The 10,306-nt window shown below is 38.2% G+C and overlaps 1 pseudogene; it reads left to right on the top strand.

Moving 5' to 3' along the window:
* The first annotated feature begins 551 nt into the window (after window positions 1-551).
* On the top strand, window positions 552-6,487 carry LOC150018761 (UAP56-interacting factor pseudogene; annotated as a pseudogene).
* The last annotated feature ends 3,819 nt before the right edge of the window (window positions 6,488-10,306 follow it).

Here is a 10,306-nt window from a genome sequence, read left to right as displayed (position 1 = left end):
TATAGGGTCAGCCCTTCAATTTATATCTTTATTTATTCCTTTCAGCTCTCTTCCCTAAGCCCTTCCATGAGTCTCATCTCACTCAAACTAAAAGCCAAAGATCTAACAATCATGTACAAGTTCCAACAAGGTATACATACTGCCCCTGTACCTCCCATTTCTTTTGACCACAGTCCCCCTAGCTCGCTCTGCTCCAACTCAGAGATCTATATTGTTTTTCAGATGTGCTGTGCAAATTCCTGAGGGCCTTTACAGTGGCTCTTCCTTCTAGTGTTACTGTATATGGTTGTGCAGTTTGGGTTCCTGCAGGGCTCTAAGGGTTGCTCTTCTGAGTCTCAGTTCCATCTTCTGCAAGCTCTTCTCTCAGATATGCACATCATTTGCCCCTTCACTGCCTGCAGGTCTTAGCTTAAGTTTTAATATCTCATGAAGCTCATATCCCAGTCTGAATCCCTCTTTCTTGCTTAATTTTTGTCCATTAAGACTGGGAGCCTAAGTGGCCTCAGACTCTGGACTCCTCTGCTGACTGATCCAGCCTCATATATCCAGCCATGAGTCAGTTTGGTACCCGGTTAGTGGGAACCATGGCGACCCTGTCACTGTTGCTGAAACTCCGCAGTATTGAAAATCTGGAAAAAGTTGATATGTCTCTGGATGATATCATAAAATTAAATCAAAAGTAAGGGGAGAAGCAGAATTTTCTGCGATAAAATAGAAGACTCCAGCAAAGTGGTGCTGGAATGCGGCAATTCAAGGTGAGAGTACGACGGAGAATCCAACAAAATTCGGGTTTTGGTCAGACTAGTCCGAGTCATAGAGGAAGAATGATGCCTGGAAAGAGACATCCTTATGGAGTTAGCACTGGCAGCTAGGAAAACAGCTGGAAAGCGAAAAGGAATTAGTCCTATGAATCGACCACCTGTAAGTGGCAAAAACGTAGAACAGTATTTTCCAGCCTTAAAAAGGAAAAGCAAATCTTCTGAGACAAGATGAAGCGCAGAGAAAAACTGGTTTCAGTTCTCAAGAGACCTAACCAGCTAAAGTGAAAAAATAACATTCCAACCAACTATATCAGGAGTGCAAATAAGTGAAGTCATCAGAAAGACACTCGTCAGGCAACTTTTCTTTTCAAAAGAGGCCTAAAGGTTTAGGCCCAGTTGAACACAGAATACCCGCTAGGTGATGTGGTAGCGAAGAGAATTCGTCAATGGCAGACTTCCACCACAGATGGGGAAATTTTAACTGTATCCATCCATAACCTTAGAGCAGGGTATTGCCCAGTAACTCAGAAACCACATAACTCATATTGCTGCACCATCATTCTTTTTTTTTTTTTTTTTTTTTTTTTACCTTCCAGGTTGACAATGATCCTTTAATCAGTAATTTCCAGAAACTAGTGGTTCCATTAACACAGCCAATCCAAATGTTCCCTCAAATTCATAAAGAATTTGCCAACTGCCTTGCTTAAATTCAGTCTTTTGTTTGCCAATATAATTTTGTTTTTTTATGTAATTCTTTTTTTCTTTTTTTTCATTTTTGTTTTGTTTTAATGAACTGAGTTGGCTTGCAAGGCAATTTGTACAATATTTTATTCAAGTGGTTATTTACTCTTCTCTTGACTAGATTATTCTCCTTGGTACTTTCTTTTTTTTTTTTTTTTTTTAAATATATTTTATTGATTATGCTGTTACAGTAGTTCCAATTTTTTCCCCTTTACTCCCCTCCACCCAGTATCTCCTTCCCCCAGTATCCCCCCCCAAGTCCATACCCATGGTTCGTAAAAAATAACTATCCCTCCCTCTCAGATATTAAGACCCTTTGTAATCTTGTAAAGGACAATGGGCGAAGGTCTCAAGCTCCTCTAGCTGCTTCAAGCTGGACATGGTCGTCGTCCTACCTACCCTTGGGTCTAGAAATCCCTAATAAGAGTGGGGGTGTGGAGGGGAGGGTGGCCTTCCCACATGGGGAAGGATCATGCAGACTCCAGGTCAGTTGGCTGTCTCCGGACAACGGCGTGCTTGGTTTGGCAGGCTGGCATCCTTGTTGTGTTCTGGGGGCAACAGATTTGGCAAAAAGGGTTAAAAAGCATCATTCAATCCATAACTACTAGGTGGCAAAAGGCAGGGATTAATTTTTCAATGTTCCACATTAGGAGAAAAAAAAAAAAAAAAAAAAAAAGGGCTTCTTTGGAGGAAGGTGTGCTAGGCACATCTCTCCTGTCCAAAACCCTTTTGCCCATTTTATTTAGTTTGGACTGAGGGAAATAGTTTATGTTTCCCCCCTCTCAGACCTCTGGGCCCTTTCTGTCCAAGCCATTAGGATAGAAAACAGAATTCAGTTTTAAAGTGAAGCCCACAGACCACCCCATTCTTCACCAACTCAGCCATTTAGTTCAGCCAAACTGTTGAGTCTCCGGAGGCAGCGCTGCAGAGAGGATTAAGTGAGGCTTATGCGTACAGACAATCACTCAGGTAATGCGGTCATAGGCTTATGCCCTTTGAAAACAGAAAACACATGTTAATTTATGTAACATAACCAACAAAAAAAGTCTCAAAATCTGTAAGACTGTCTTATTGGGAAGACATACAGTTGCAAGGCACTTGACATTCTACTTGCCTGCAACTTGAATCTCTTTGGTGATATCACAGATATGGTTTAATTTTCAAGTGAAACCATTTTTTAAATGAGAAGAAACTTTTAAGACAGTTAGCTGCCCTACTTTACAGTCTGCCACTGATCATTGTGATTTTCCTTGAATACTGATTTTTCTCCCTAAGATTACTCTCCTTGTCTTTAAAGGGACTACATTAAGTCCATTTTTAATTTATCCTGTTCATTTGCATAAGCATAACAAGAGCAGCAAATGATCACTTATGATCTTTAGTTCTGTTTTGCTGGAAGTTACCCAAGGAACATTTAGGGTGGCCCTCAGTCTGCTCTTCAGTGCACAGAAGCTGGGCCACATACCTGGCATTCATCCTTGCCTGTACACACCTGTCCTTTCCAAGTCTTTCTGGTTTTCCATTGTGCCTTAAGGTCCCTTCTAGCCATCTTTCAGGAAAACAACCTTCGTTCCTTCCCTGGAGAGATTGCTGTGGACTGCACAACCAACCATGGCAGCAGGCCTTTTATTTCGCGGGCTTTTATTACCTTTGAAAGTCATTCCCAGTTCCTTAGGGCTTTTTGGTAACAACATGAGCCCAAGCATGTCTCCTTTAGGCTTGACATTCCAGTCAAAGGCTTGTTCAGAAAAAGGAACCTCTATTAACAACTGGTCTTATTAGGTCTATGCAAAGAAACTTAAGTCATTACTTACTTGTTTAGAATGCCAAACTCTGGAGAGATCAAATAGGGAGAAAAATATACAACGTGAAGGAAAATCTTTGTCCTAATATTCACTGAACTGGCATTTCCATTCTTCATATTTTCATTTTCCCCCACTAAAAAAAAATTTTTTGTTTGTTTTTCCATTACAGTTGTCTCTCTCTTTTTTTTTTTTTTTTTTCCCCTCTTGCTTCCCTGTATCCTGCCCCTCCCTTCCCCCACATTCAGTCCCCACTCAGTTGCCCATGTCTGTGGGTCATTTATACATGTTCTTTGATTTTACACTTCCCCTTCTTACCCCCTTTTCTCCCTCCCCCCTCCCCCCTTGTTACTGTTAGTCTACTCCTTGTTTACATACCTCTGGTTCAATTTTGCTCATTTGTTTGTGTTGTTCATTAGTTTCCTGTAATAGGTGACAGCATAACGTATTTTTCTTTCGTTGCCTGGCTTATTTCGCTAAGCATAATTCTCTCTAGTTCCATCCATGTTGTTGCAAATGGTAGAAGTTCCTTCTTTCTTTCTGCTACATAGAACTCCATTGTGTCACTTGAGAAGTATGTATATTTTGCTTCTTTGGGGTGAAAACTTCTATATATATCGACTAAGTCCATTTGATCTAGAGTGTTGTTCAGTGCCTCCATATCTTTGGTGTTTCTTTGCTTCGAAGATCTGTCCATTGTTGACAATGGGGTGTTAAAGTCCCCTACTATGAGTGTGTTGTTGTCTATATCTTTCTTGGAGTCTTTCAAAAGTTTCCTTACATATTTGGGTGCTCCTAAATTTGGTGCATATATATTTATAAGGGTTATATCTTCTTGATGGATTTTTCCCTTAAGTATTATGAAATGCCCTTCTTTGTCTCTTTTTATGGACTTTGCTGTGAAATCTGTTTTGTCTGATATAAGTATTGCTACCCCGGCTTTTTTTTCATGTCCATTTGCTTGGAATACATTTTTCCATCCCTTTACTTTCAGTCTGTGTAGATCTTTTGTTCTAAGGTGGGTCTCTTGTAGACAGCATATATGTGGGTCATTCTTTCTAATCCATTCAGCTACCCTATGTCTTTTAATTGGAGCATTTAATCCATTTACATTTAAGGTTATTACCGATAAGTACTTATTCATTGTCATTTTTCCCCTTTGTACTCGTGTTCTTCTCTGTCTCTCTCTGTTTCTTTATCTTCTTAGAGCAGACCTTTTAGCATCTCTTGCATTGCTGGTTTGGTGGAGATGTATTCTTTTAGCCTTCTTTTGTCTTGGAAGCTCCTTATTTCACCCTCCATTTTGAATGAGAGCTTTGCTGGGTATAGTATTCTAGGTTGTAGGCCTTTGTTTTTCATTGCTTGGAATACTTTTTGCCATTCCCTTCTGGCTTGTAGTGTTTCTGCTGAGAAATCTGATGATAGCCTTATTGGAGTACCCTTGTATGTTATTAGTTGTTTTTCTCTTGCTGCTTTTAGGATCCTCTCTTTGTCTTTGAATGTTGCCATTTTAATTATGATGTGTCTTGAGGTGGGCCTGTTGGGGTTCATCTTCATTGGGACCCTCTGTGCTTCCTGGACTTGCGTGACTCTTTCTCTCGTCATGTTAGGAAAGTTTTCTGTCATTAGTTTTTCAAAGAGGTTTTCTATCCCTTGCTCTTCTTCTTCTCCTTCTGGAATTCCTATGATACGGATATTATTACGTTTCATGTTGTCCTGCAGCTGTCTTAGAACCTCTTCAGTCTTGTTCAGTCTTTTTTCATTTTGTTGCATTGTCTGGGAGTTTTTGTGTAGGTTGTCCTCCAGCTCGCTGATCCGATCTTCTGCTTCCTCTAGCCTGCTTTTAATTCCTTCTACTGTGTTCTTCAATTCAGAGATCGTATTTTTCATTTCCTCCTGGCTCTTATTGATAGCTTCTATGTCCTTTTTCATGCTCACGTAATTTTCTGTGAGTTCCTTGTAGTTTTTCTGGAGTTCTTTGAAGTTTCCGCTGAGCTCATTGAGCTTCTCCATAATCCATGTTTTGAATTCCATATCTGATAGTTCGCTCCCCTCTATTTCATTTAGCACTCTTTCTGGGGATTCTACCTTTCCTTTTGATGGGAGGTTGTTTCTCTGTCTCCCCATTTTTTTGACTCCTATTGTTTGTTGGTGCTTCTTGGAATGATCTGCACTTCCTGGATCTGCCTCTGGTGGCGTCAGATCATGTACCAGTCTGGCCCTAGGCAGCCTGTTGGAGACTTCCAGGGATCTACTGCTGTTGTCTGTCTTCTTTGATTGTTAATCTATTCAATCTGTGATTAGCTGTCAGGCTTAAGAACTGTGGGTGTGACAGCTTAATTCCTGTAGGCAGGGCTTTTGCTTCCCCTCAGGCTGACGCCACTTGGAGGGGAACGGTCTACCCGCAGTACTGGGGATGAGTCAGCACTGGGACCCAGTCAGCTGCTCCTCCAGTTCTCCCCTCAAAGCCACCGTGCCAAATTCTCCCCAAGTGTCTCCAGTCCTCTCTGCCTTCCCTCTGCTTGAGCCCAGGGTAAGTGGTGGCCAAAATATTTTCGTATGTGATCCACTTAAGAGCTCTTTTTCTCCTGCTGTTTCTCTCCGGCTAGCAAGAAAGCCTGTGGCTTTTCGCTTTTCACAGCTGATACTATTTTACTTTCCACTCTGTCGCTGTAGGCTGGGAAGCCCAGCTGGGGGTTTAGACCCTGCCCTTCTCAGGGGGAATCCCCGGCTGCTGAGCTGTTTCTCAGTCCCTTCAGCAGCCACCCGTGTGAGCCCAGCCAGCCCTTCCGCGTCTCCGCACTCCCTACCGGTCACGTTGTGATGTAGCGGCCTTTTCTGTCTCTCTGTGGTTATAAGACTTCTTTCCAGCTAGTGTTCCGTTGGTTATTCCAGATGATTTCTCCAAAATTAAGTTGTAAATCCAGACTGGTCCTGGGAGGAGGTTAGTGTAGCTTCCACTTACTCCTCCGCCATCTTGGATCTCCACCATCATTCTTGATAAAAGGGGATGTAAACAAATTTCCTAAAGGTGTTGCCCTGCCATTTGGCATAAATAGTGTTGGAAAACAGACAGCGATGACTTTGAATGAGCAATTTGGGATCATGAAGGAACAAAGAACCACTCTCACGTTCAACAAAGAAGGAAGCCTCTTTGTAACCCTGGGCTGGAACCCGTGTTAAAGGCACTTTTGAGGGGTGACTCTGTTAAAAAAGCTTAATTGCTTCAAGAGTTGATTACAGAAATTCAAGAAACTTCATTTTTAAATATTCACAAGGCTAAATACTTTTATTTTTACTTTTGAAGTTTTCTTTTTAACAGTATAAATAATGCCCACATAAGAATTACAGGGAATATGCCTACCTGTTCTTAAAGATTTCTTGGTTGACCCAGATGGAACAATTCTCTATTTGACTTCTTTAGTTCCTCATAGAACAGAAAGAAGACAGAAAGACAGAAATTAATTATTTCTATGATAGTGTATTTGGGATCTCATTTCCTTTTCCCATTCTTTTTTACACTTTGCCGTGATAAATCTTGGTCTTCAGAAACATGACTAGGTCCATTTGTTGCTATCCCTTATCGATGTAATAAATACAATTGATTTTTATTCATTAGAGATATTTTTAAAATTAGAATTCCACTTAGAGGTACGATTTATGAAAATATCTGGAACTTGGCTCATTTTTCAGATGGTGTTAGGTTAATGCTACAGAATTATAAATCTTTGAAGTTGAAATTTTAATAAATGTGACTCTAGGCATCAGTTTTGGTTTAAAATGTTGATGTTTGAAGGCCATAAATGCATGTTTGCAAAGTTATCTAATGGAGCCTTGGAGGAGAACATCCAGTGTAGAAATCTGACAATATGTGTAAGTAAATGAAGAAAACAGAAGAAGAAATAACAGGTTCAAGACAGATTACTGAGATGCAAAATTTTAAAACCCAGGCCATTAGTATACTGTTTGGATTTAGTGTAGTCTTGAGCATAGTGTTTATGAAGAATTCTTCAAGTAATAATTTAGAAAAATTATAATTATTAAAGTGGATTGAGCCCCTTAGATATTTTGATAGTAAAATTAATAGCCATAAAGTCTTATACTCTTCTTATTTGAAAAGTTAAGTTGTATAGGAATTTAAGCTTGTTAACTCAAACAGAATACAGCTCCAAAAACAAAAATAGACTTGTATGTCACACACACACAAAATACAAAATAATAACAAAGTTATGTTTCACCTTTCACTTTGACTTCTTGTATAAAGTTGAGGCATTTATGCTTAGAAAAAGATTAATTCCCCCAACACTCTAGAAGGAGTAGGATGAGCTGGTAGGTTGTACCAAACTAGTTCTAAGAGGCCTCGGATGGTTGTATGCTACAGGTTACAGCATAATGCCAAAATGCTGCAAAATATCCACTGACAAGTTTGGACATTTTGAAGCTTAACCTTTTGGTTGCTATACTGTTAAAGCCTCTAAATATGCGTTAGCTTCCCTAGAGTGTATTATTATTGTTGATTTTCTCTTTTTAAAAAAAAAAAGAGAGAGAGAAAACATTGAATTATGGCTCCTGCCTGCCTTGTGTTGTATACTAGACTTTATTACTGTCTCCCATGCTCCTTGGGTTATTTGGTTTATGCTAGTTGTGAAAAGCTATCAAAAACAGTTTCATGCTTCTACCAAAGAATTAAACCTGATCTTTCAATATCTGGTATTTTGCCAGTAAGTCTACTGGTGTGGGGTTATTGGAAGCCAGTGACACAATTTGAAAATAAACTCTAGTGTCTCCTTAGGCCAAGGCCTCACTCATTGCAAAACATTTTTGCAAATATAAATGCTAAAATTTGATCCATGAACAATATATTTTAGACTGGTTTAGAATTACTGGTAGTTTGTTTTAAAGTGAAGGAAAAGCAATGAAGCACAAGTATGCTGTCTTTAGAACAGTTTGTGAAAATATGGTATTGATATAAAGATGTTTTCATTTTCTTGTCATTTTTTAATATTGTACAAAGTAGAGCTATTATTAATGCATTTTTTAAACCTAAAAAGTTGCCCCAAACATTGACATTAAGTACATCAAGCAACAACACAGTGTCTTCGGTATATTAAACTTTTACTCTGTCCATCTGTAATTTCATTTTATTTTTAAATACAAAATTTTAGCTTTTGTCACAACTAAATTAAAAGTGTTCAGCGCTAATGTGTTATATATAAACAAAAGAATATGCTTTGATAGAGGAAAACATCCTTTCTTAGAATGTGGTTGTAGTCATCCTTTTTCAGTTCTTAAAGTTTTTTTAAACAAGACACCACTTAAAATTTCCTTTACATCAAGGTGCATGCAAAATATCGACGCAGTGCATCACCAAATGGAAGTTTATGTTTAATGAGGAGCTGACTTACACTGCACTTCTCAGTGTCTTTTTGAAAAGCTACATTTAAATCTATTCTGAAACTGTGCATTTTTAACAAATAAAATGTTACAGGTCAAGAAAACCACTTTTTGTCCATAGCAATTGTCATTCTGAGTTTTAAAAAAATTATAAATTTAAATTATTAGCATACTTTATTGTTTATATATTGTGCAAACCCAGTTTTAAGTACAAAATTAGAACACCTAACATCTATGCAAAATCACCTAAATTAAACAATTTATACTTTCTAGTTTATACTTATGTATTTTATTTTTATCAGAATAGTGGAAACACTGCACAAAACCAACTCAACTGTTTTTACTTCACTTCTTCATACATGCACATTCTTAGGTTACTGATAAGAAAGGAGAAACGAGTAAGAAAAGGAGCCAAGGGTTGCCTTATTTTCCTTGTTTCTATGCCATAATTTTTCATGTAAGTGGCTGGCTAGTACCCAGAAGTAAGAATTAAGAGAGGATATGGTAGAGTTTCTTGGTAGCTTCATGTTTCTTAGAGCACCATTGTCTTCTGCCTTTGAAGCAAGTTCTGCTCCAAACAGAAAGCTTTGTTCAAACGAAAAGCTTTCTTGTCAATACCCCTGCTTACTCAGTCTTAGACTTAACCTACCCATCCCTGTACATGCTCTGAATCTCGCTGATCTCCCACACGTTGTAAACCCACCAGAATTTTGTGCTCACGGGGCGTTGCAAATTCTGTATGCAAATGGAACAGCAAAGAATGATGAACACACATATTGTATGTCTCTCCTCTGCTTATGTGCATAACCCGTCGTCCCATCAAACTTTCATTTATAAAGCTTAAGTTTGAAGATAAATTTTTATGAGTTTCAAGGTAGCAGCAGCAGAGCTTCAGCTGTGGTTCAAGTTACTGTCTTTTTCTCCCAGAAATACTTCAAAAGCCTCCTTAACTGGTCTCTCAGCTTCCACTTTTCCAGGCCCCCAACCTTCATTCTAGTCTTTACATAGCTACTGCATTTGTTGAAAAATAATAATAATAAGCAGATCATGCCATTCTTTTGCTCAGAATCCTCTAATATCTTTCCTTATCCAGGCATCACAACTTTATTCCCATATAAAAGCCTTAGCAACTGCTGTTCTCTCTGCCTTTAGTTTCATATGATTACCTTTTTCTCACTCTTTAGGAATCAGATCAAAAATGTACTTTCAATATTAGTTAATTAAGTTTTATGCTATACAGAGATTTCAAATGAAAATATAATACATATATATTGATATGGTGAATATTTATAACATACTAAGTGTAGGAAGCAGTTTGTCAAACATGTATAATTTTATCCTATTTTTGTTTCATAACAAATACCAAACAAAGAGTGTATATGTAGATACAGTCTAAAAGAATATACAGCAAAACATAACAGTAATTATTTTTAGAGAGTTTTCGGATGATTTTTCCTTTTTTATATTTTATGATTTTTTTCACAGTGAATATGTATATTTCATGTAATTTTTGAAAGCATAAGTGAATGGAAATTTAATATGATGAGAAGTAACCCCCTTTCTTGAAGCATTTTAGCTAAACTAATTAATCCCTGCCTATCACTCTTC

Source organism: Furipterus horrens, unplaced genomic scaffold, assembly GCF_987537825.1.
Source record: "Furipterus horrens unplaced genomic scaffold, mFurHor1.1.pri manual_scaffold_2, whole genome shotgun sequence".
NCBI classification, from domain to species: domain Eukaryota; kingdom Metazoa; phylum Chordata; class Mammalia; order Chiroptera; family Furipteridae; genus Furipterus; species Furipterus horrens.
Note: the sequence above shows the minus strand (reverse complement) of the source record. Positions and strands in the feature narration are given on the sequence as shown.